At 34.5% G+C, this 27,113-nt stretch overlaps 1 protein-coding gene across 2 annotated transcripts in view; it reads right to left on the bottom strand.

Annotated features, from left to right (window-relative positions):
• XRCC4 (X-ray repair cross complementing 4) overlaps positions 1 to 27,113 on the bottom strand; it is a 269,968-nt gene that overhangs the window by 10,750 nt on the left and 232,105 nt on the right. The gene's annotated exons all lie outside the window — the stretch shown is intronic.

The raw sequence follows: 27,113 nt of genomic DNA, 5'->3' as shown, positions 1-27,113 counted from the left end.
GCTGGGGCACACATCATTTGGTTAAAAAAAAAAAGTCAAATATTTTACGGTTTGTTTTTAGGACATATCAAATCAAACTTTAATCGAAATGACCTTAAAAAACAGCCAAATCAAAATATCAGGTACTTGCTGATATTAAATAACTAAGCAGCTATCAGATCGACCTTAACAGAATTCCCATTATGAAATAAACTCAATTATGGAAACACTTCTTAAATGGAAAAGTTTTAAATAATGTGCTTAAAGATTTGACATCACCAAAGTTACCACTGTATTTTCAAATTTTAAATGTTAGTATTAAAAAAAATTTGATCTTAGAATAAGTGGGAAAAGTAGCCTACAAATTTTTAGTTGACCTTATAAAAACCAAAACCATCTCCTAAATAAATTAACAGACTGAAGTCATCCAGATTCAGTAAAATCAGTGCTGAACATTGCCTGGAATTCACTAGGCCTACACGTCATTTCGTTGGCCTAGAAAATAAAAAGAGAAGCTGAAACTTTCTGGCAGACAAAATGGCAAATAAAAGAAATTGCATTTGTTATTTTCAGTTAAATTCCTAAAGATATCTTTTTCTAATGAATATGACTTTGCTGTTTAAATTCATCAAGAGCAGGAAGAAAATGGAAAGAAAATGAGCAGAATAATAAAGAGTGAATACACTTAATGTTAAAATGACATGCTTTATAGACATTGAGAAAGGATGAGAATTCTAAAATTTTCCTGTAAAATACACATATATTATAGATTTAAAAATAAGATTATCTGTTCTGGAGAATTCAAATTTTAAAGTCAACCACTAAGGTAAACATATCCAGAATCTACAAGGATGCTGGCCACCTACACAGAAATGTTATAATTTCATAATGACTAAAGATTTTGTTACTCTAGCTGTACTTTATTCAGATAAATAAAATTGTTATGGTAATTCATTAATCAATACCAAAGTACACAGATACTTAAAAAATCAATACCTGAAATATCCTGCATAAATTCCAAGTTTTGAAGTCACATAGGTGACATTTGCTACTGTTGATCTATGCCTATAAAAGTGGAAAACTGTCACGTTAGTGCAAAGTTAGTCCTTTAAGACAGGCCAGGTGATCTGTGAGCTTACTGCCACTTGCTGTGCTACAAATGAAACTTCCATCACTAGCCTAGAAGCCTCTCCAGTTGGGGGGACTCTGCTTTATTTGACTTGGAACAATATTTAGCACATAAAAGTTCCACTGATTGCATGTATTAACCAAATAACAAATAATTGAATATATGAGAGTGTATTAATAAGAAGGCTCAACAAAGTTAAGCAATGTACCCGAAACCACACAGCCAGTAAGCATGAGTGAGCAGGCAGTCAAGTCGGTAATGGAGCCAGGATTTTAGCCTAGGTTAAAATCCAAAATCCATACCCTTTACACTAGGCCATTCTAATGGGAGTCGGTGGGTCGTCACTAACTCTTCCTTCTACTCCAGAGGATGTTTTTTCCTTCTGAGGAAGGCAGCTTGGTTGTGTGCAGTGTGTCTCAAAAGGTAGTTCTATAAGATATTCTCTAAAAAAATCTATGGTCCGAAATGTTCAGAAAATCTTTATTTGCATCCGCTAAGTTCTCTTAGTCTTTCATATACATATTATACACTAAAATTTCTGTTAATTGGGAAACCTGTTAATTACGAAAAACAAAAGCAAAGTGTAGAAAAGTGTGTACAGAAAACCAGAATATGTGTGTATATACATTATACCATATGTGCATGTATATATGTGTGTATGTGTGTGTATGTGCTCATGTGTCTACAATAGCTATGGGAGGATACACAGGTAAATGGTAACCGCTGAGAGGAATTTTAGCTGAGAGGGATACTTCTGCTGAATATTCTCTTAAACTGTTGGTTTTTTTTTTTTAAACCTTATACATACATTGTATTTTTGTAAGTGCTTTAAGAAAAAAGAACCTTGTTTAACCTAGGTTTTCCAAATGAATCTGGTGGCAGAAGCCTCTTTTCTCACAATCTCTTCACCATTAACATCCCAAGAAACTAGTGTCTTCTGGAATAGGCTGTATTACCTTCTTCGCTGAGAAAACAACATCCATTAGTCTGAAACCATAAACTTAGTGGTCCAGTTAAGGAAAACAGAAATACACAAAAAAGAAGACAGAACTCTACTTTTAGCTATCAAGAGAAGTGGCAAACACATGGGTAGACAATAATACCAGCCATGGAGGTTAGTGATTTCTATACTGGGACCAAGGGGGATAGTTTCACCATAGCGTGGGATGAGCTGTTTTTGTTTCCTACGGCTGATGCAACAAATTACCATAAGATAATGCCTTAGAACAATGCCAATTTATCATCTTAACAGTTCTGGAGGTCAGAAGTCTGACAGATCTCACTGATCAAAAGTCAAGAAGTTGGCAGAGCTGTGTACTTCTCTGGAGGCACTAGTGGAGAAGCCGTTTCTGTTTTGTTGCTTTTTTTTTTTTTTAAGCTTGTAGAGGCCACTCCCTTCCTGTCTTCAAAGCTTCAAAGCCAGCAATGGCAGGCGGACTCCTTCTCACTGCACATCATTCTGATGTTGCTTGCTTAGTCTTATCTCTTCCTCTGACTTTGTTCTTCTGCCTCTCTTTTCTACTTAAGGACCTTTGTGATTATATTGGACCTAACTGGATAATCCAGGATAATTTCACTGTTTTTACGGTCTGCTGATTTTCAACCTTATTTCCATCTTCAGCCTTAATTTCCCATTGCTACGTGGTCTAACATATTCTCAGGTTCCAGGAATTAAGACATAGACATCTCTGTGGGAAGAGGGTGGGTGGTGTACTATTCTGCCTACCACTCTAGTCTTAACTTTGTTATTAGGGCTCAATTATTATTCCAATATGCTAAATTAAATAGATTTCAGGAAAACTGACTAGAGAAAGAAGCTGAGCAAGAGCAAGACATGCAAGGCCCAGAGTTAAAAGAAATCCCCCAAGCTGATTGGAAGAGGGATCTGCAAGGTCAATGTAATATTATCTATAGCTCAAAGAAACAGACATTGGGTCTTATCTAGAGATAACTGAACTAGAATCATTGAGACAGGCTGGTGACCACTATCATCTATCACTTACCCATCCACTATTTATTGAGTGTCTATTGTGGGTCAGAGACTGAGCTAGACACATGGGATTTAAAGTGAGCAAACAATCAATCCAAGGCAGAAGTAATGCTGAACTTCTGAATTCCCTTAAATACAAACTTACAGTAGCCTTTGTCTAGGGGATAACAAAACAGAATACTGTGTTCACTACAATGGTTCTAAAGAGCAAGGCTGGTTATTAAAGAACCATCATGGGAATGTGACCTGTGCTGTCAATCACACAGGGACACAAGCTTAGAAGGGCTTCATATTTGGTTTAATGCTCTGCTGAATATTTCTCTAGGCTTTACATGAAATGGTTGACTAAGGATGATTCTACAGCTTGAATTTTTTTTTTTATTATACTTTAAGTTCTGGGTTACATGTGCAGAATGTGCGGGTTTGTTACATAGGTATACAGGTGCCATGGTGGTTTGCTGCACCCATCAACTAGTCATTTACATTAGGTGTTTCTCCTAATGCTATCCCTCCCCCACCCGCCCCATCTCCTGACAGGCCCCGGTGTGTGATGTTCCCCTCCCTGTGTCCATGTGTTCCCATTGTTCAACTCCCACTTATGAGTGACAACATGTGGTGTTTGGTTTTCTCTTCTTGTGTTACTTTTGCAGCTTGAATTTTTAAAGAAGACTCATGTGTGAATGAAAAGCGGGTCTATAAAGCAAGACTATTCAAATTCTGGAAGGTGTTCTTTCTTAAAGATATTAAAAAGGGGTCAGCACTAGAAGTCAGATGGAAATAATCTATAAAATTCTGTCACTTTTGATTTTGAATTAAAAACATTAAACTTTTAAATTGATGTTTTAAATATAACCTAACTGTAAAGTAAAACCAAAATGTACAGAAAGGCAGAAGGCTTTTAAAACAGATCACTGTATTCCACAATTGGCAGCAATTTGCTGCGTAGATGAGGCAACACAAGCCGTGGGGACACAGTCTATGCTCAGAATTACTGGAGAAAGACCTATCCAGCCGTTTTTTGCCCTGGAAAAGTCTCTAATATGTATGGTATTATGATTTCAATAAAAAGTTATATGTCACTACTGAACTTTTATTTATCACACTAAAAATATGTGAAGTAATTTCAAATGCTATTGAAAACTCAATCAAATCTATACAGAAAGCCGTTGACCACAGCTGTGTGTTATGTTCACTTAACTATATTAACTAAACACACTATATACATTTTCTCACTGTAAAATCTTTATGATTACACAAATTACTAATTTTTTCAGGACTTTACTCTGAACTGATGTTCATTTTGAGGACCAGAGTGCCTATAACACATGGTTCCATTAGTGCATTAACTGATACAATGTGGTCTCATTTCTTTAAATGTCTTGCTATAATCAATGGCTTAATGGAAATATAAAAATGAGTTTAAAAAATAATAATTCTCCAAACTTCATAGTGGAGGAAGCTTTTAGATGTCATTCAGCAATATTAATACATTTAATAAAATTAATGTTTTATAAAGGCATTGATTTAATTTGCAGGGTGGACTGTAGCCTTTGATTATTATGCCTTGACCATATGAATTCAATGCATAATTAATTTACCAATTCAAACAACCATTGTTATCTAACTGATCTTATTTTGCTATGACAAGAAAGCTACAGATCTCAGCCTCAGTCACCTGTCGTCTGAACTATGTATGTAACTATTACCTGTTCTCCTTGTCTTTCACTTCTTTCCCTTTTAGCCTACCTACCTTATAATTAGTTATCTTTCTACAAGGCAAATTGATTATTACTTTCTATTCCTACAAGGCTACAATTGAAATTTCCTTGGCATAACAAAAAAATTATTGTACAACTTCTAGCTTCTTGACTACCATTCTGGATCTGACTATCTAATGCTCTTTCCCCACCAAACTTCTTGTCATTCACCAACACACTCTTCTTTCTTAGCCTCCAGGCTATTCCACCCAGCTTCCTCAGTTTTGGGACTCTTGTACCTTCTTTACTTAGTAGACTTCTTGTCTACTAATGAATGATTAGTCTCATGATTCAAAGCCAAGTTCATATGTCATTGTTTCTGTGAAGCTTTCCACGACTCTTCCGGGAGAGAAGGTCATTATCTTGCCAAGTTCATATGTCATTGTTTCTGTGAAGCTTCCCATGACTCCTCCAGGAAAGAAGGTCCTTATCTCCTATTCACCCATAGTATATACCGAATCAAGTAAGTCTTTGTTCTAGTAATCACAGTTGTGTAATAAACCACCCCAAACTTAGTGGCATAAAATAAAGACCATTTTGTTATGCTTGTATTTTCTGTGAGTCTGCAATTTGTCCAGGACACAGAGTGGATGGCTTGTCTTTGCTCCAAGGTGTCAGTGTCTTAGCTGAAAATACTAGAAAGCTGGGGTCGAAACAAGGCTGAGAGCCATCCAAAAGCTCTTTCATTCATATCTGGTGGATGGGTTGGAAGGCCTCAAAGACTAGGGCTGCCCACTGGAGAGCGTACACTGGTGTGGCTTCCTTGCTACAGGGAAGTCTCAGGTAGTCTGACATGTAACAACTTGAGGCTCTAAGCACAAAGTTGCCTTTTCTGATGTAGCCTCCAGAAATCACACAGCATCACTTCTCCTGTATTCTACTATTTATAAATGAGCCAAAAAAGCCCACACATATTGAAACTGCCTCTCAATAGAAGGAGTGTCAACCACAGACTTTAATTGTGGACATCTTTGTTACTTATATTGTAAGTAACTTGAGAACAGGGACAGTGATTTAGAATTGTTTCATTCAGAATTAAGAATAGTTCCTTATAATAAAGAAATGAGGTTCTGTTGAATAAATTTACCAAAAATCCTCTTGTCAAGGGTATTTGCCTTTTTTCTTTTAGAGTTGAGTGTGAAAAAAGCTATAGCAAGTTTCATATACAATTTACACAGAATAAAATCCATTCTAAATCAAAGGGCAACATTATAAACTTTTTAGAAATGTTATCACTTAGAAAAAGATTTAAACCTCATTTATGGCTCAGAAATGAAATTTTAATTTCTGACAACTATAGCTGGTCAGTAGTTGGCTCACTTTCCATTATGAGGTAACTTCAATTGTTTATTATCAAGTAGTTTTGGATGTTTATAAATTTAAATGCTTACAAATTTACACTAACACCATTAGCTTAGTTATATCCCACTCTACTGGAATGATTGGGAAGAGAGAGTTGTGGTTAAATGAATGGTGTTTCAAACCTAATGGCTAAAAGTCTCACTAACAAATGCTGGTCAACTTCTAAGCACACGTACACTCACAACCCAACTACAGGAAGACTAGTTAGTTGAGTTTTCTATTAACCTATGTTTCATTAAATTATTCTTATTAAAGGTTTATGAATGTTAGTCAATTTAAACCTCTTATATCTGGCTATGGAGAAACACACGGCAAATAAGCAATCATACTTCTTTCTTGATAATTTAAGTAAGTGAAAGCTGAAATGAAGTCTTCAGCTCTAGACATCCTTTATTCTGAAATGTGACCCCATTATCAATAGGAAATTATTACCCTCAATCTCACAATCAATAACCAACCAAGAAAAAGAATCAGATTTCAAAAATGAGAAAGCATAAACAGAAATTAAAATGTTAAACCAAGAAATTCTAACAGTTGTCTGGAATTAGGAAAGTTGTCATACATAAATTCACATGCAGCCCGAAAAGACAACCATGAAAACTGAACAGGCTATAAATATGCACAGAAAATATTTAGCTGAATTCAACAGTCTGATCGTAATTTCCCTTAAAATATACATAACTTCCAAAACTCCCTTCAAAATATTATTGGGCTTCTACAGATGATAAAAACTTAAATCTTAATGTTTTAAATGGCTAAAGTATATTCTTTCATTGCCTTCTATAAAAATAGGCCAATTTGTCATATTGTAAGAGAAAAAGGATGTTCAGTATTTCCTATTTTTATCACTGAACACTTTTCTGTAACAACGTAATTTGGAAGTGACTAAAAGAACAATTAAAAAAAACTCATCTGTAAGAATATTAAAAGTGTTCAGAAGGCAGGAACCATGGTTGCTTATGTGTAGTTTTCCACATACAGAAGATCTGCAACTTAAGAAATGGTCATTTTTTTTAAAAAAGCTTATTTTTAAACTTAAACTCAGGACAGATTTTTCAGAAATGTTATAAATAACAGTTATTTTCAGACCATTCTATAAAGACTACTTAGTCTGTGATATAGAAGAGCTATTAGAGGTAGCAATTATAAAAATTTAACTAATAGTCAACTCAATTGTAAAATCCTGTTTTTCATATATTCCTTACTTCAACCAATATTTTCTAAATGTCAGGCATTGTGCTAGCCTCTGAGATGAAAAGATAAATAACACTCCTGTCTTTGAAAATCTCACAATCTAGTTGATCAAAAATATATGAAACAATTAATTATAATATGCTACAGTGAAGAATGTACAAAGTACTGATTTGTAGGATTAAAAATCCATTTCAAGTTCTAAATCTAATGACAGGAACACATCTTCTCTTACAGAAGGCTTTTTGTATTTGTAGATATGTACAAAAAAAGTCTCATGTTACACATAAAATACTATTAAATGTGTACTATGTGACAATTTCCCATAACTTGTAAAAAATACTTTGTTGTTAATAATTATAAGTAATTCTTATTCTAACAATAATAATTGTTTTCCCAAGCAATTCTTATCTTAACGAAAATTGAGTTGATTGCTATATCAGGCCACCATATATTTAAGGAAAAAGTTTTATATTTTAATTTTATTTTATTAAAATAATGATAGACCATTCTAATCCAAACAAACCCAATGCAAATATCTGAAATTTAGGTAGGGTGGGTTAATAGGCCAATTTCTGCATTTGAAGGTCCATTCTAGGTCTAAAATTCTATTGTATTTTCAGGACAGAGGAGAATAACACAGCTTTTAGGTTTCACCCAAAGTCATAAATTTAAATTTTCTGTCTTCTCTCAGCTCCTTAATTTATTTTGAGTGTTGAATCATAATCAAATAAATATTCTGTAGGTGAAACAGTTACTACTTAAAATAAATATTAGGTTAAAAACAAATAATGAATTTCCCTTATCATTTCTTAGAAGAGTAAGATTTCAAACACCACAGAAATTCTAAATCCTATACAGATCCCAGTAACCACAAAAATTATTTATTTTTTGGTATATAAATCACTACACATGCATTGCAAAAACTTTAGAAAATTCAGAAAAATAGAAAGGACAAAATAAAGATAATCCTCTGTGCCTTCACTTGTTGATATTTTAGTGTCTATCTTATATATCTATATATGCACACACATACATATAATGTACATATGTACATAATATTTTTAAAAGTAGTTGTATTATAAAAGAGTTTATACCATTTTTTCCCTTAATAATTTGTTGGTGAATAGCTTCCTTTGTCAATAATTACAGGTTTACGTAATAGTTTGATCATTTTCAATAACCTCATACTATTCCGTTACATTGAGGTACCTTAAAAATATAACTGATTATTTATTCACAGTCAAAAATCATAAACAAGGTAAATGCCCATATTGTAAGCCACATTTCAATGAACATCCTTGAATATACTCTTTCTATGTAATGTTCTTAAGGTAACTGGTCTGTTGAATTCTAATGGATAATAGTTAACTATAACACTATAGTTCCTGGAAGTTTTTATTCCTAGGAATGTTAGAGGAAGAAGTAGGTCTTACAACCAAGAGAGTAGCATATATGCCTTTTCACTACCTGGAAATTAAATTATTTTTAAATGAAAGTTCTATTTTGATATGATGTGATTTTTACTATAGAAAGATTAAAGTACAACATAGATACAAAGACATTAATGAAACAACTATCACAGTGGTTGTTCCTATAAATGTAAACCTGGAAAGAAAAAAAAGGTTTAGGCTGGGCACCGTGGCTCATGCCTGTAATCCCAGCACTCTGGGAGGCTGAGGTGGGTGGATCACAAGGTCAGGAGTTCGAGACCAGCCTGGCCAATATGGTGAAACCCCGTCTCTACTAAAACTACAAAAATTAGCCAGGCATGGTGGCGCGCACCTGTAATCCCAGATACTTGGAAGGCTGAGGCAGGGGAATCGCTTGAACCCGGGAGGCGGAGGTTGCAGTGAGCCGAGATTGTGCCACTGCACTCCAGCCTGGGCGACAGAACAAGACTCTGTCTGCCCCCCCCCCCAAAAAAAATGGTTTAAATCTTGGAGGAATATTTAGTAAAATATTTGCATATTACCAAAATAGAACGTGGTTATAAATTCTTTAGGCTTCTCTTTAGAGATCACTGTCCCCCTTCCTTGCCAGTGATAAAAAGTTTTGATACTATGCATGAGAGGTGGACCTCATAAATATTATACACTGAGTGCTATTTTTGTTAATTTCTCTTTGAGGAATTTAGAGGAGGTCACATGACCTATTACAGATGATAAGTGTTTTGTGTCTGCTTATGCAAGTGTATAGGACAAACTCTTTCTTACACATAAAATAAATGATTATTATTAACTTGAAAATAAGGCAAACAGGTGTTTTTCACAGGATTCAGAGTCAGAGCCCACAATACTTACAAGTCTAGCATGCAGAAGATAAATAAAAGGACTAAGAAAGAAAAGTAACTCACACATTGAAAGTATTTTATTAATTATGGTATTGATATTTTAATTTGAGTATACATGACTATACTTTGATGTCACTCTGCCATACATGTAATTGAAAAGACTAACTTAAGAGGGAAAAAGATGTCTTAAGAAGTGGACCTTGACTTTCTCTGTGCAAATAAGAATTCCATTAGAAGTTTTAGATCTTCACACATAGCCCGGAGTTTCCCTCCAAGTATTTTTTTTTCAAGTTCAATATTCAAAATTCTGTTGAAATTCTATTCAAAATGGCTAATTTGTCCTAAGAGTAACGGCTGTCCACAAGTATTAAATGTTCTCCTTATGCCAAATGCTGTGTTTAAGCTTGTTATGTATGTAATTGTCACAATAATACGTGTCTATTATGAGAAAACAAACCCTTAGATATCGTACTGATTCACTGAGGTCTCATAACTTACTGGCCAAGGAAGGACTTGAACCCATGCCTGCCTGTCTCCTCCATGCTCTTCACCAATGGCCTCTCCTTCTTTTTCCTTCATTATTATGTGTCCAAATTCTATCTACCCTCGAAGGCTGAGCTAAAATGCTACTTCCCTCATGAAACGTGCCTTGAAGTCTGCCACTTTAAAATTTCATATATCACACATCACTAGAGGATTATTCTAACATAAATAAATTATTCTCAAAACAACAAAGTTTTAGGCATTACCTGTCTAATGATAATGAGTGAAATAAGAAGCAAGTCCATGTACAGCATTTACCTCTTAAAGTGCAAAAGGTGTTTACAGTCAGATTATAAACTCCATTTTTTCTGAAAGTCATTAACATCACCATCTTGACTGACAAATACTTAGCAAGCACTCAAAAGTGAATTATGCTTTTCTAGACACTGTCTGTATAATATTAAATTGACATGGTAACTGCCTTCTTTGAGCTTACAATCTAAAACAGATGCTATGCTATAAACAAACATAAAAAGAGATAAAGGTGCCTACATACATGTGTCCAATGATTGAAAGACACTGCATGAAATATTTATATTATGTTCCAGACACAGTGCAAGTGGTCCATTTCTCTCTCTCTCTCTCTCTTTCTGTGTGTGTGTGTGTGTGTGTGTGTAGAAGACTGAAATGTTCATATTCAAGAAGAGTTTAAGGTTAGGATTTTTCAATTGTAAGTTTTGTCTTTATAAGAAGGCAACAGCTCACATCTGTGCAACTGGGACTTTATTAGAAGAATACAGATGTCAGTCACCACAGAATAACCACTGGACACATGTGAACCAGATGCTTCTATGTAAAATAACCCAGGGTGTTTCACAGATGAATCACTGAAAACGTAATTACACATCAGTCCCAGGTTTATTAGTAACAGGTTCACTCCACTTCTGTTGAAGTCATATGGTACTATCCATCCTGAAGTAGTGGAAAATACAAAAACGGGTACTTGGAGATGTTCAGATATCAACTCTTCTGCTGCTGCTTTGCTCTATTATCCTTATGATGAAGCGATTATTTTATTTTTTCAGTCAATTATCTTTGTGACAGATATCTATTGCTGCTTCTTACTAGGAAAAGTTGTGCCAATAAAGTTTACACTCTATCACCTCCATTTCAAAGAATTTTATTTCAACAGAAAATAAAATGTTTAGTGACCACACAACTCTTATCTACCTAATCAACGACTGCAGGGTAAACATTCATTTATAGTATCTCAGAATGTGAGCTCGATATGAAAGTTTTCTTTTGCTTATAGTTTAAATGTTTGCACTGACTCCATATACATAGATTTTCTCTTTGCATAGTATGAATTCCTGGGTCATACTATTTGTGAATGTTTAACATCTTTTACAAAATGGTGCCAAGTTGTTTTTCAAGGTGTCTGAACTAATTTCCACTCCCTTTAGCAATGTGTAAGAGTTCCTGTTGATCAATTCCTCTCCAATACCATATATACAGATTCAGTGCAAACAAAGTATGTGAAAAAGCTGTCAGGAAGCATCTATGTTTTATAACACTGAGTCTTAGAGCTCCAAAGGTCACTAGTCTATGTTTATAAAGTTGTCTACCTTGTTACATAATCAATTTGCTAGTTTTCTTCATGTGTTGGAGCACCATCTGATAAATAGAAATGGAACTCTATACTTAAGAGCAAAGACTTTTTGGAGTAGTTTTTCTGCTTCAGAGAGACTCTTTAAAACAAACAAAAAAATCAGCACAACAAAATCTACTTCTATTGAGAACTTTGGTTAAACTACACCAGGAGGGCACACAGCATCAGAGATGACTAGAGTATTGCATCTACCTATTCCTGCTGTATTTTAATGATGAGGTAGGTAGGGATGGTTTTAAATAGTCTCAAATAACCAGGGCCCCTGGGATATAATACCAGGAAATATTTTAATTTTTCAGTCCCAGGGTTTTCTTGTGTTTACTGTTTGCCTATGTTAGTCAAAAAAATGTCCTGAGAGATAGATCTTGCTGTCTTCCCCTTTCTCTCCAGTCTTAAAATGTTTTCTTACCAGCATTAAAAGGGAAAACCCAAACCTGCTATCTTAAATTGCTCCTCAATGATTTCAATTACTCAAAAATATTTTATGTAATATTTTGATACATATAGTTATAATAGACATAATATGTAATATACATGTTATAGGGCATAATAGTATATTACACTCCTGCAAAGCTACCACCTAACCTAAGAACCCAAAATTACCAATGCAGTTATATCCAATCTGTTCTCCCTGCCTCTCCACATAGATATAACCCTCTCTTATACTGTGCATTAATCATCCTCTTGCCTTAAAAAGAAAAGTTTTATTACATGTATACATATACCTAAACAATAGCTTGTATAAATGCTGCTTTATTTTTGAACTTTATAAAAATGGAATCACTGTAGCTAGTGTTCTTCTTATACTCACCATTAAGAAACTGATTCATCTATAAATATTTTTAATTTTCAATGTTGTGTAATACTATCTTGTATAATTATATAATTTATTATATTTTGCTAAAATAAGGCTGCTATGAATGTTTTAATATGAATTTTTGGAGCATGTGTACTAGATTTTCTCTTGGCATAGTATGAATTCCTGGGTCATACTGTTTTCCACTTCCTTTAGTAGTGTATAAGAGTTCCTCTTGATCAATTCCTCTTCAATACCTCATATTGTCAGAACTTTAAATATTTGCCAAAATGATTAAAATTCTATCTTTTTGTAGAATTAAAAAATTCCCTTTTATGTTGAAAGAAGTTATGGGAAGAGTATTATTTGAAAATAAGTTGCTAATATGATGCCCGTGTTACTTCTGAATAGTTTTGTTATCTGGTGACCATAAATGTCCTTCTAAACATTCTCCTACTTGAGCACAATACAACCATCAAAACAGAAAATTAACATCGTTACATTGCCGCCATCTAATTTTCAACCTCCATTCAGTTTCCACTAATGTCCTTTACCTCGAAATGTCCCAAATCACACAATACTTTGGCAGTTACATCACTTTAGGCTTCTTCCTAAGTTCCTCAGTCATTTCTTGAGGCACTTCTGATGATAATTGGCCAGTTAATATAATGGAATGTACTTAATTTAAGTTTGTTTGAGATTTCCTCATGGTTTGATTAAAGTTGTGCACCTTTGGTAGGACTATTACAGAAGTGCTGCTGTGTTCCTATTGCATTTGATCAAGGTGGTATATGGTTTCAATTTGTACCATTACTGATGATGTTGATTTTGATCACAAGGTTACCATGCTTTTCTACTGAAAAGTTTCTCTTGTACCCTTTAAAATTAATAAGTGTTTTATGAAGAAGTAATGATGTTGACCATATTTTTATGTTTCAAAACTATTTGTGCTTTTCTTTTTGGGATTGTCTGATTAAGTCTCTGGCCCATTTTACTATTGTTTTCTTGGCTTTTATTTAATTGACTTAGAGAATACAAATTCTTTGTCAGCTATATGGGTTACAAATATTTTCTCTCACTACATGGGTTGTCATTTTCTTTATAATGTTCTTTGATGTACCAACACTTCTTATTTTAATGTGGTCAAATTTATACATTTTTCTTTTGTGGGGTTGCACTCTTTCAGCCTTATTTAAGAATATGTTCTCTTAAGACTTTAAAAATATTCTCCTGTGTTTTCTTCCAAAACTGTTAAACTATTGCCTTTTATATTCACATTTTAAATTCATTTGAAATTTGTTTTCATGTAGGTGTGAGGAGGGGATCAAGTTTCATTATTTTTTAAATAAAAAATAAACTTGCTGGGTGCAGTGGCACACGTCTGCAGTCCCAGCTAATAAGGAGGCTTAAGTGGGAGGATTGCTTGAGGCTAGGAGTTGTTGGAGTCCAGTCTGGGCAACATAATGAGACCCTACCTCTGAAAGAAAAATTTAAAAAATTAAAAATAAACTCAATTGTCATAATATTATTTATTATATAGTTGACTCTTTCTCTAGTGAATTTTATTGTTACTTTTGCCATATGCCAAATTTGTATATATGCATGTGTATCTTGCTCAATTCTTTCCTTTATCTGTTGTCTATTCCAGTGCTAATATCTTGCTTTACTATTATTCCTACATAATAAGTCATGATTCTGGTAGATAAAGTTTCCCCACTTTATTCTTCTTCAGAATTGCTTTGGTTATTCTTAGCCTTTTGTTCTTCTATGTAAATTTCAGAAACAGCTTGCCAAAATCTTGTTAGAATTTTGATGACAAGTAAGTGAATCTACAAATAATGGAGAAAGAATAAAAATCTTTAAGATACTGAATATTCCTGTCCTTTAAATTTTATAATTTGCTCCATCTTTTTATTATTTAATCCTTGTATATTTTGAAAGTATTTTCTAACTCTGATGCTGGTGTATAGAAATGCAATAATTGTTGCATTTTTGTCATGTATCAAGCCACTTTGCTAAATATTCTTATTAATTCAAAGTATTTACCTATAGATTCCTTTGAATTTTCTATGTAGTCAATAATATGCACTATGAATATTGATATGGTTTGGCTGTGTCCCCATCCAAGTCTCAACTTGAATTGTATCTCCCAGAATTCCCACGTGTTGTGGGAGGGACCCAGGGGGAGGTAACCGAATCACGGGGGCCAGTCTTTCCCATGCTATTCTCGTGATAGTTAATAAGTCTCACAAGATCTGATGGGTTTATCAGGGGTTTCCGCTTTTGCTTCTTCCTCATTTTCTCTTGCTGCTGCCATGTAAGAAGAGCCCTTTACCTCCCGCCATGATTCTGAGGCCTCCCCAGCCATATGGAACTGTAAGTCCAATTAAACATCTTTTTCTTCCCAATCTCAGGCATATCTTTATCAGCAGCGTGAAAACGGACTAATAGAAATATTGAAAAGTTTCTTTCTTTTCAAGACTTATATATTTTATTTCTTTTTGTGCTATGCATGCACTGGCTAGGACCTCCAATACAGTACGGAATGGAAGTAGTGATCATGGGCATCTTGTTGAGAAGAAATGTTTCTATTTCTTGTGTTTGTATGTTGTATACATGAGAAAATTCTCATAAATCCTAGCTTGCAAAGACATTTTGTTATGTCTAAGTGCTGAATTTTATTAAACTTCTTTGCACTAATTGAGGTTTTACTCCTTTAATCATCATGGTATATTTACTCCTTCCTGAAATAAATTCAACTTTTTCATCATATATTTTTCAGCTTTATTGAGGACTGATTGACAAATAATTGTATACATTTATGGTATACAATTTGAAAATTTTATATACATATACAATATGAAATAACCACAACAATCAAGCTAATTAACATAACTGTCACCTCATATAGTTACCTTTTTTGTATAAGAATACATAAAATAACAGCTAAATTTAATAATAATGAAATTACTACTAGTGAACCATTTTATAAGGCGAATGAATAGATGAACAAACTGTGGTACATCCCCACATGGACTACTACTCATAAAAAAGCAATAACACATACTGATATATTTCTACATGGAAAAATCTCAAGGCATTATGCTACGTGAAAGAAGCCAGACTCAAGATGGCTATATACTGTAGGATTTTATACAGCATTCTGGAAAAGGCAAGACTCTTGAGATAGAAATCAGGTCAGCAGTTGCCAGGGCTGGGTGTGGGGAAAGAGGATTGACTACAAATAATCATGAGGAAACTTAGGATGATGGAAATGTTCCCAGCCTGACTATATAAATTTGTCAAAATTCACAGAACTATACACCTAAGAAGCATGAATTTTACTTTATGTTAATTATACTTCAATAAGCAAAACAAACAAGTTTAAAAATATAGATAGAAATATTTCCCCTGAAGAGCATTTTCTAGCAATTCAATATTCATGATGAGCTTTTATCTCTGATTAACATGCAGGTGTATGCCATTAGGTGTAAAAAAGCAATTTTTTTTAAAACAGTGTATTGTTCATTGTGAAATATATATTCATGGAACAGCAATAAGAATTCCTTAGCAATCCTCTGGGAATGGGGACAAGCAATTGAGGAAGGCAGTTTGCTAGTGTCAAATTGTCAAGGGATGCTTAATATGCTTCTTTAGTTTTTTATTTCTCTTAACAGTCTTTAAGAAATAGATTACAAGCTGCTTTCTGGCACGAATTGGTTGCTATAAGACTACAAGAAATGTAATTGTACATTACAAAAAACTCACATTATGCAATGTCAAAATTACACTTGTAAAAGCAAAACTTCAAGAAATAAACCATAGTGTAGTTCAAAGCCTGGAAAATGTCATGTTAGTAGAATAATAGATCCCAAACAAATTTTCCCATAAAGAATATTAAATGTGATATGGCTCAAGCTTGGTTAGAAGGATTTTAAAATTCCTTTTAATCATGGTTAAAAAATTAGGGACATCATGTTACAAACTCTCAATAAACTAGGTATTGAAAAACTCTTAAGTAAACTAGGCACTTAAATGTAAAACCCCAAAACGATAAAAATCCTAGAAGAAAATGTAGGCAATACAATTCAGGACACAGCAATGGACAAAGATTTCATGGCAAAGACTCCAAAAGCAATTGCAACAAAAGCAAAAATTGACAAATGGGGTCTACTTAAACTAAAGAGCTTTTGCAGAGCAAAAGAAACTATCGTTGGAGTTAGCAGAAAACCTACAGAATGGGTGAAAATTTTTGCTATCTATCCATCTGACAAAGGTCTAATATCCAGAGTCTACAAGGAACTTAAACAAATTTACAGGGAAAAAACAAACGAGCCCATTAAAAAGTGGGCAAAGGACACGGGAAGATACTTCTCAAAAGAAGACATAAGTGCAGTCAACAAACATATGAGATACCATCTCATGCTAGTCAGAATGGCTATTAAAAAGTCAAAAACAACAGATGCTGTGAGGATGCAAACACTGTTAGTGGGAGTGTAAATTTGCTCAACCACTGTGGAAAACAGTGTGGTGACTCCTCAAAGACCTAGAACCAGAAATACCATCGGACAAGCAATCCCATTACTGTATATATATCCGAAGAAATAGAATAATTCTACTATAAAGATACATGCATGCATATGTTCATTGCAGCACTATTCACAATAGCAATTACATGGAATCAACCTAAATGCTCATCAATGATAGACTGGAAAAAGAAAATATGTGTACATATACACCATGGAATACTACGCAGTCGCAAAAAGGAATGAGATCATGTCCTTTGCAGAGGCATGGATAGAGTTGGAAGCCATTATCCTCAGCAAACTAATGCAGGAACAGAAAACCAAACATCACATGTTATCACTTATAAGTGAGAGCTGAATGATGAGAACACATGGACACAATGGGAGAACAACACACACAATGGGGCCTGTTGGGGGGTGTTGGGGGAGGGAGAGCATCAGGAAGAATAACTAATGGATGCTGGGCTTAATACCTGGGTGATGATGGGATGATCTGTGCAGCAAACCACCACGGCACACATTTACCTATGTATCAAACCTGCATGTCCTGCACATGTACCCCTGAACTTAAAATAAAACTTATAGGAAAAAAGAAAAAAATTACGGACAGATTCCATTATGAATAATAACAAAATAAAATGAAATTTGGAAGAAAACTGCCTATAAGTAGTAAGAGAATATGGCTGAAAGCAGATAAGGTCACGGACTCTAAAAAACAGCATGCTCAAATATGTGATAGCTTTTATTAGGAGGCAGAAACATTTCCAGCCTCATTGCAAAAGGGAAATGTTGACTAGCAAAAGCTCATACTAGGAAATAAAATAGGAGACACCTACGTGCCAAAGAAGATGGGATTGTGCTACATTGTTCTAGGAAGAACTTTAAAAAAATCACTTGAAGGGTTCCCAAAGTAGCCAAAGGTGGGGAGGCAGTCCATTCTACATGATCACCTGAGACTGAGGTAAATCTTCTGAGTTCCCAGTAAGTCTATTTTCAAATTACTTTTAGTTTGCTTTTATAAAGTGGCTTTGTTCTTGAATTTGCATGGTGATTCTATGCATATTATCTTGAGTCAATCAAAATCTTTACTCTCCCTAAGGTACTACCTAATGTCAAATACTTCAAAATCTTAGCAGAGTCTGAGGGCTAATCATTAGAGTGTATTGAGAGGAAACAAAGGCAGCCATAGGAATACTCCACTGGCATGAACATATATGGAATTCAAGTATGTGTCTGTCTTCCTAGAATACTAAGAACTATATTTTCCTTCTTTCAGCTACACTAAAAAGCTGCAGAAATGGCAAAAGCCAATCGCATCTTATGTACTTAAAAAAAGAAATCCCAAAATATTGATCAACACTTTCTACTTTTCCTCTTACATCTATTGACAAGGATAAGGATATTGACAAAGATATTTACATGAATAAAATATTTTTAATGTTTGATCAATAGAAGAGTTATCTTAGACCACTGATAAAAACAAACAGGAATTCCACAATTCCGGTTAATGTTGTGGAGTTAAAAACCCCATGACTGTGCCTGAAAGGTAGATGGATCTAATGCACATGTGTCTTTTATTTAGTGAGACATCAAGTTGTTTGTGTGTACAGTACATTCATGTTCTTCATAGTATGCTGAGATTAACAATAATTTGAAAAACAAAGAAAGTTAACATATTCGCCTTATTAATATTTTCTGTGGCTTAATAGGAACAGGCAAGGCTACCAAGAAAATAATTTAATTTGAGATTTTCTATATTTGTACACAAGTATTTCCATGGGGGTAAGAATCAAAAAGCTCTAAAAAAAATTGTCAAAAGAACTGGAGATTTTCTTGAGGTATTCTGCTACATCATTCCAAAATATCTGATGAAAATTGTGGCAAATTATGCAACCCTAAAAAACTGAAGTGAAACTGATATAAACTCATCCTATCATCTCTGGATAATCAAACTGTCCTTCATATTATAATTTGTCATTTCCTTTGGTTTCATTGCTAAATCACTGATACCTGATCTATGCCACAGTAAATCTTCATTTGGCTTATAACATCTTTTCTTTACCATTCTCTCTCTCTCAAATAGTGAAATTAACCTTGAAAACATATTTCAAAACTCACCCAAGTTCTGTCTAGTCTGCAAAATTTCTAGGAGTTCCAAACACAGTATCAGATATTTTTGTTCATACATCCTTACCACTTTTACTGTTCAACTCTGACAAGAGAACACAAGAAAAATGACCTCTATTTATTTTGCACTTGGCCAAAAACTTCTAGGCAAAAATTTGTGTTAATCAAAAAAAAAATAGAAGAGAAGAGAAATATTTTTATTAAAACTGTTGCCTTATTTTTATTAGAATTTGAGGAATTGGTAATTATTTTTATAACTAGAATAAATAAATTCTCTCCAACTGATAAAGTATGGTACTGTTGATATGGTTTAATTAACATTTCTGTGTAACTAACAACCTCTCTAAAATCCTCAGCAACAAGCAATGATAGAAAATAATTTGTAATGCTGTAATATTCATTTTCTTATTTGTAGTACATTTACTATTACATTTTCCAAGGATACTTTACAGCCATATACTTTTTTTTTGATAAATATGAGTAATCAAAAATTTAAAATCAATGAAAATTATTTTAGGGCTAATTATTTCCTGATTTAAACTGTGCATTTCAAAATACCATTTTGCATTATAAAACTCACCACATTTTTTTGGTTTCTGCATTTTTGTACTCCCTTCCCTGCTTGGAAAACACTATTTTATTTCAAGCTTCAGTTGAGATCTTCTAAGTAGCTTTAAAGAACTAGATCCGTCAGAGTCAATACTCCACCCATGCTCCCCATCTGCTCCCACATACTTCGAATAGGGCTCTTGCTGTACTATAACAATTATTTTTTGTGTTTGTCTCTTTCATTAAACTTTGAGTTCCTCAGTGCATTTATTTCCTATGACTGCTGTGACAAATTACCCAAACTTGGTTGTTTAAAACAACGCACATTTATTCTCTTATAGTTCTGGAGTCCAGAAGTCTGAAATCAGTAACACCGGGATAAAATCAAGGCATCATCAGGGCTGCATTGCCTCCAAGGCCATTACAGGAGAATCTGTTCCTTCCTCTTCCAGCTTTTTGTGGTTGCGGCATTCCTTGGCTGGGAGCCACATCTCTCCAATCTCTGCCTCCAATGGCACTTTGCCTTCTTCTCTGTCTGTGCCAAATCTTTCTGTGCCTCCCTCTTATAAAGATATATGTAATTGTATTTGGGCTTACTTTGGTAATCCAGGATAATCCTAGGATAATCAAAATCGTTAACTTGATCACACCCACAAAGTCTTTGCCATAGGATAACATTTGCATGTTCCACAAATTAGGACATGCGCATGTGGCGGTTGGGGGAGATGGAGGGAGTGGTGGTTATTCAGTCTATCACACCCAGTGAGGGAAAGGTATCTTATTCATGTTGGTACCTTCAGTCCACAGCATATTGCCTGGCACAGAGTAGGTACTATATAATTGTGGGATAAAAACATAAATAATTTCATTGAGGTCTTTACTTGCATATAAAGTCATGGAAAATTGTGAGTTCACAGCATTTGATAGAGTTCAGCACTGAGATACATTGAGGCTTAAACAGGCTAATTGTAATGTTTTTAATGGCATATATAGTAAATAAATTTGTTTTATAATTAGGTTCCTGTTAAATGTCTAACAATATTCCGGAGTTATGCAGACATCAGATATGCAAAAAATTCTTCAGATAACACAATTTACAAGTAAGTAAATGTTAATTGTGAAAGCATAGAACATAAAATAAGAAACAGCTTAACAGTACAAGCTCATTACTTTTCCAATTAAAAACACAATTCAAATGTTTACAATTATCATCTTTAGAAGGGTTGTTTTATTTTACATGATACATACTAGATAGTAAAATATTCCTTAATTCACATAAATCAACTGAATCTCTCAGACACTGAATAACGCCTCCAGTGAATGCTTGGCTGGTTTCCTGGTCTTTGTGCCATTTTGGTGCGACATAATCATGAATAATAAAGAACATTACCATAACACATTAAATTTGTTGCATGTTGATCATAGATAAAAAATTCTTCAGAGAATATCACATCTTTGAAATTATGATCTTATCTGTATTCCACAATTCCAGTTAATGTTGTGGAGTTAAAAAGCCCATGACTGTGCCTGAAAGGTAGATGGATCTAATGCACATGTGTCTTTTATTTAGTGAGACATCAAGTTGTTTGTGTGTACAGTACATTCATGATCTTCATAGTACGCTGAGATTAACAATAATTTGAAAAATAAAAAAAGTGAACATGTTTGCCTTATTAATATTTTCTGTGGCTTAATAGGAACACGCAAGGCTACCAAGAAAATAATTTAATCTGAGATGATTTTCTATATTTATACACAAGTATTTCCATGGGGGTAAGAATCAAAAAGCTCTAATAAAAATTGTCAAAAGAACTGGAAATTTTCTTGATGTATTCTGCTACATCATTCCAAAATATCTGATGAAAACTGTGGCAAATTATGCAACCCTAAAAAACTGAAGTGAAACTGATATAAACTTACTGCAATCATAAAGTTCAAAACTATTACTTAGTGAATACAGACACACTTTGGATACATTGCCAGTTCGGTTCCATGCCAAAACAATAAAGTCAAAATCTCAATAAAGTGAGTCATATAAACGTTTTGCTTTCCCTATGCAGAAAAAGTTATGTTTACATGATATGTAGCCTATTAAGTGTGCAACAGCATTATGTCTAAAGAAATGTACATAACTTGCTCATGCCTGTAATCCCAGCACTTTGGGAGGCCGAGGCAGGCGGATCACAAGGTCAGGAGGTCCAGACCCGCCTGGCCAATGTGGTGAAACATCATCTCTACAAAAATTAGCCAGGCGTGTTGGCGGTGCCTTAGTTCCAGCTACTTGGGAGGCTGAGGCAGGAAAATTGCTTGAACCTGGGAGGCAGAGGTTGCAGTGAGCTGAGATCATGCCACTGCATTACAGCCTGGGTGACAGAGCGAGACTCTGTCTCAAAAAAAAAAAAAAAAAAAAAGAAGTACATAACTTAATTTCAAAATGTTTATTGCTAAAAAATGCTAATAATCATCTGGGCCTTTAGCAAGTTGTAACCTTTTTGCTGGTGCAGGGTCTTGCCTCAATATTGATGGCTGCTGACTGATCAGGGTGGTAGTTGCCAAAGGTATTAAGTGGCTGTGCAATTTCTTAAAATAAGACAATGAAGTTCATGATACTGATTGACCCCTTACAAAATATTTCTCTATAGCATGGGGATGCTATTTGACAGCATTTTTTCCTCAGTAGAACTTCTTTCAAAATTGGAGTCAATGTTCTCAAACCCCACCTCTGCTTTATGAACTAAGTTTATGGATATTATAAATCCCTTTTTGTAATTTTAACAATGTTCATAGACTCTTCGCCAGGAGTGGTTTTTATTTCAAGAAGCCACTTTCTTTGCTCATCCACAAGAAGTCTTCATCCCTTCAAATTTTACTGTAAGACTGCAGACTACACTTCTAATTCTAGTTCTCCTGCTGCTTCTACCACATTTCCAATTACTTCTTCCACCAAAGTCTTGAACCCCATAATCATCCACAAGGATTGGAATCAACTTCTCCCAAACTCCTGTTAATGTTGATAATTTAACCACCTCCCATGAATCATGAATGTTCTCAATGGCATCTAGAACAGTGACTCCTTTCCAAAACATTTTCAATTTACTTTGCCAAGATCCATCAGAGGAATCACTATCTATGGCAGTTGTAGCCTTACAAAATGTAATTCTGAAATAATAAGACTTGAAAATCAAAATTACTCATTGATCTATGGCTGCAAAATGAATGTTGTGTTAGCAGGCATGAAAACAAACTTCTTTGTATATATCCATCAGAGGTCTTTGATGACTAGGTGCATTGTCAATGAGCAGTAATATTTTGAAAGGAATCTTTTTTTCTGAGCAGTAGGTCTCAACAGTAGGCCTGCAATAATCAGTAAATCATGCTATAATCAGGTGTGTCATCATCTAGGCTTTGTTGTTCCATTTCTTGAGCAAAGGCAGCATAGATTTAGCTTAATTCTGAAGGGCCCTAGGATTTTCAGAATGATAAATGAGCACTGGCTTCAACTTAAAGTTACCAGCTGCATTAGCCACTATCAAGAGAGTTAGCCTGTTCTTTGAAGCCAAGAATTGACTTCTTTCTAGCTATGAAAGTCCCAGATGGCATCTTCCTCCAAAAGAAGGCTGTTTTGTGTACACTGGAAATATTCTGTTTAGTGTAGCCACTGTCATCAATTATCTCAGCTAGATCTTCAGGATAACTGGCTGTAGTTTTTCCATTGGCACTTGTTGCTTCCCCTTGCATTTTTGTTATAAATGGCTTCTTTCCTTAAACCTCATAAACCAATCTCGGCTAGCTTCCAGTTTTTGTTCTGTAGCTTCCTCACCTCTGTCAGCCTTCACAGAATTGATGAGAGTTAGGGCCTTGCTCTGGATTAGGCTTCGGTTTATAGGAATTTTGTGGCTGGTTTGATTTTTCTATCCAGACCATTCAAACTACATCTCAGCAATAAGGCTGTGTTACTTTCTTGTCATTCCTGTGTTCACTGAACTAGCACTTTTAATTTCCTTCAAAAAGTTTTCCTTTGCATTCACAACTTGGTTCTTTGGCGAAAGAGACCTACCTTTTGACTTCTGGCTTTCAACTTGCCTTCCTCACTAAGCTTAATCATTTCTAGCTTTTGAATTTAAATGAGAGACGTGCAACTCTTTCTTTCATCTGAACACTTAGAGGCCATTGTAGGGATATTAACTGGCCTAATATCAATATTATTGTGGGTCAGGGAATAGGGAGGCCTGAGGAGAGGGAGGGAGATGAGCAGACAGCCAGGCAATGAAACAGTCAGAATGCATACAACATTTATCGATTAAGTTTGTAATATTTTATGGGCATGGTTTGTGGCACCCCAAAATAATTACAATAGTAAAATAAATGATCTCTGATCACAGATAACCGTAACAGGTATAGTAATAATAAAAAGTTTGAGGTATAGTGAAAATTATAAAAATGTGACAGTGACACAAAGGGACCACATGCTGTTGGGAAAATGGCGCTGACAGACTTGTTCAACACAGGGTTGCCGGAGATGTTCAATTTGTAAAATATGCCGTATCTGCAGTGCCACAAGTGAAGCACAATAAAATGAATTATGCCTGTATTAAATAACACTGCCTATTGAAAGCTGTTATCATGTATATCATTTACATTTTAACTGCACTCATTACTATTTCTTTCCATTATGGATGTAGAGAATCTGGACTAATATACATCCTATGTCAATTTCACTTACAATTAGAATGTTTCCTTGTGCAACCAAATGGTTTTCTTTAACTAGGCAACAATTACCTAAAAATCAAGTTAAAGGATAATTATCAAAGTATAGAACAGCATTACTTACATCCCTTTGTTAGAGAAAGGGTTATAATTTATTTATTTGACTGATACAATTTTTTTAAATTAGTGCCTACCACATGTTATTAGTTTGCTTTACAAGGAATATATATTGAAGTAACATTTATTAAAGGAAAAATCTATAGTGCTAGGATATATCTGAGAATGAAAAGGGAGGTATCTGAAGCAAGAATGAGATTAAATAATAATAAAATAATACTAATGAAGAATAAGATTTATTAAAGATTTTGTTCTTGGTTGGACACAAGATGTCTAGAAATTCTTTACTCAGAAAGCTATGTAGTAATAATTAAATAACATACAATATTACTGTCTTTATAAAACTTATATTTTAGTGAAAAGAGATGAGTAAAATCAATTAGAATATAATATTTTAGAGACTGATATGGTCTACAGAGAAAAATTTTAAAGGGAATTAAATTAGGAGTGGGATGGGGTTACAATATTAAATACTGTGATCAAGAATAGCTTCACTGAGAAGTTGGAATAGAAACTAAGGTGTGAAGGAGGAAGCAAGTCAGTATCTAAAGAGTATTCCAGGCAGAGGAATGCTCGTGCAAAAAGCAGGATTACAGCTGATGTGTTAGACAAATATGTAAGAGATTGGCGTGGCTGGAGCAGAGTTAGTGTTGGGGAGAAAAGTATGAAAGGAATCTTTTTTTTTCTGAGCAGTATGTCTCCACAGTAGGCCTAATATATTGAGTAAATCATGCTGTAATCAGATGTGAGCCCAGAGAGGTAAATGGGGCAAATAGGTAAAAACTGGGGGAAAAAAACCCCAATAAATATCCTACAGCAGTAAACCGGTTACATGTATTATGGAAAGTCTATGCAATGAGATTTTTTGGAATCTCATTACCAAGAATGGGTTAGATCTAAATGTGTTGTCTATTAGAAGATTTCAATGGACAGGCACAGTACTGTGCATATATCATGATCCCTTCTGTGTACATTAATACATGATCCTTATGTCAGAAAAGTGCTTTCTAAAACGATACGTAAGAAAGTCAATAGCAGCAATCTTTAGGACAGAAGATTCAGAGGCAGGGTGGCATATAAGAAAAGCTTTTACTTGTCAATTTATGGTTTTTCTATACCATGGTTTTTGTTTTTTTGACCACCTGTACTGTTACTTTTACTGTAAAAAAAAAAAAAAAAAAAAAAAAAAAGAAAAAAGAGCCATTTTTTGGCATGGTTTCTGTCAAATCTCATCAGCAGTAGATTTAAGAGTTTTGCCTTTTGCCCTTTGAATGCCATCTCAGCATCCCCAAAATGAATTTTGCAAGTGTTCTGTTTCCTAACTTCCTTTATCAGAGCCTAGTCCAATGACTTTACTAAAGTCATGACAATTTCACTAAGAAAAATCAGTTCCTCAATTTGAGCTTCTTGGCTACTTAGCAACTACGTGCATCTTAGCACTCTCATTTCCACAACTTCTCCATGCTGACTCCTGTACCAACCAACTATAATCACACATATGAACACATTCACTCCTGCCTCCATACTGCCAATAAGCTGTCTTCTACCACCCAGAAATGCATTTCCCTCTCCTCTCAGAGAAAGCCTCTTCTTTCAAAACTCTCCTCCCATATGAAAAATTCCTAAATTAATTTCCAACTCATTTTTATCACGGAGCATTCCTAAACATAATTTAATTTGTATTAACCCTATGCAGGTATCAGTTCTGTTTCTGTATTAAGGTACCCTCTTAAAGAGCAGAAGTTAAGGCTTTCTTAAAGTATCTTCCCATCTTGACTTAATACGATGCTCCTCACACAACAGGTGATCTTTCCATAGTTAATTCTATTAATTTATGTTGCTTAAAAAGTAATTCTATAAAGACATAGGGAATGAGATAGAGCCTAGAGTGGTCTAATAACCTCAAACTCTTTGTGTAAATTCTGTGGATTTACCTGCTCCTCTTTCATTACACTCTCTTTCTAGGATGATTTTTGCTACTGTAGAAACTGGAAAGCTAAAAATTGTATTTCTCGGTCTCCTCTGTGAAATTATTGAGATATTTTGAAGGTGAAAGTAAGGCAAAGGGTATCCTCTTAACTCATTTTACTGTTTTTGTTTTTTAGCCCCAACAAGCAAAGTCTCGATAGAGTATGAGAGGGTTTTTTGTAGCAGATTTCTGTGCCTATTCTTCAGCTTTCTGTGTGGCAAGAGGCAGTTGTGGTAGAGGTGGTGGCAGACTCTATGTTCCCAGGCCCCTTTACCAATTTTGAGGCTGCCATGCAGAAGAGCTTCCTGGTGACTGTATTAGAGAATGGCTTCTTGCGTTCTTTTACATTTTTCAGTTTCACAAAAGACTTTCTTTCCATATTTATGAATCTTTTATAAACTATATTAAAAGGCTATATGAATTATTGATATTATACTGAATATTTAATAAACAGCCTTTATTATAAAGA

Source organism: Pongo pygmaeus, chromosome 4, assembly GCF_028885625.2.
Source record: "Pongo pygmaeus isolate AG05252 chromosome 4, NHGRI_mPonPyg2-v2.0_pri, whole genome shotgun sequence".
NCBI classification, from domain to species: domain Eukaryota; kingdom Metazoa; phylum Chordata; class Mammalia; order Primates; family Hominidae; genus Pongo; species Pongo pygmaeus.
This window is presented reverse-complemented; position numbering and strand designations above follow the sequence as displayed.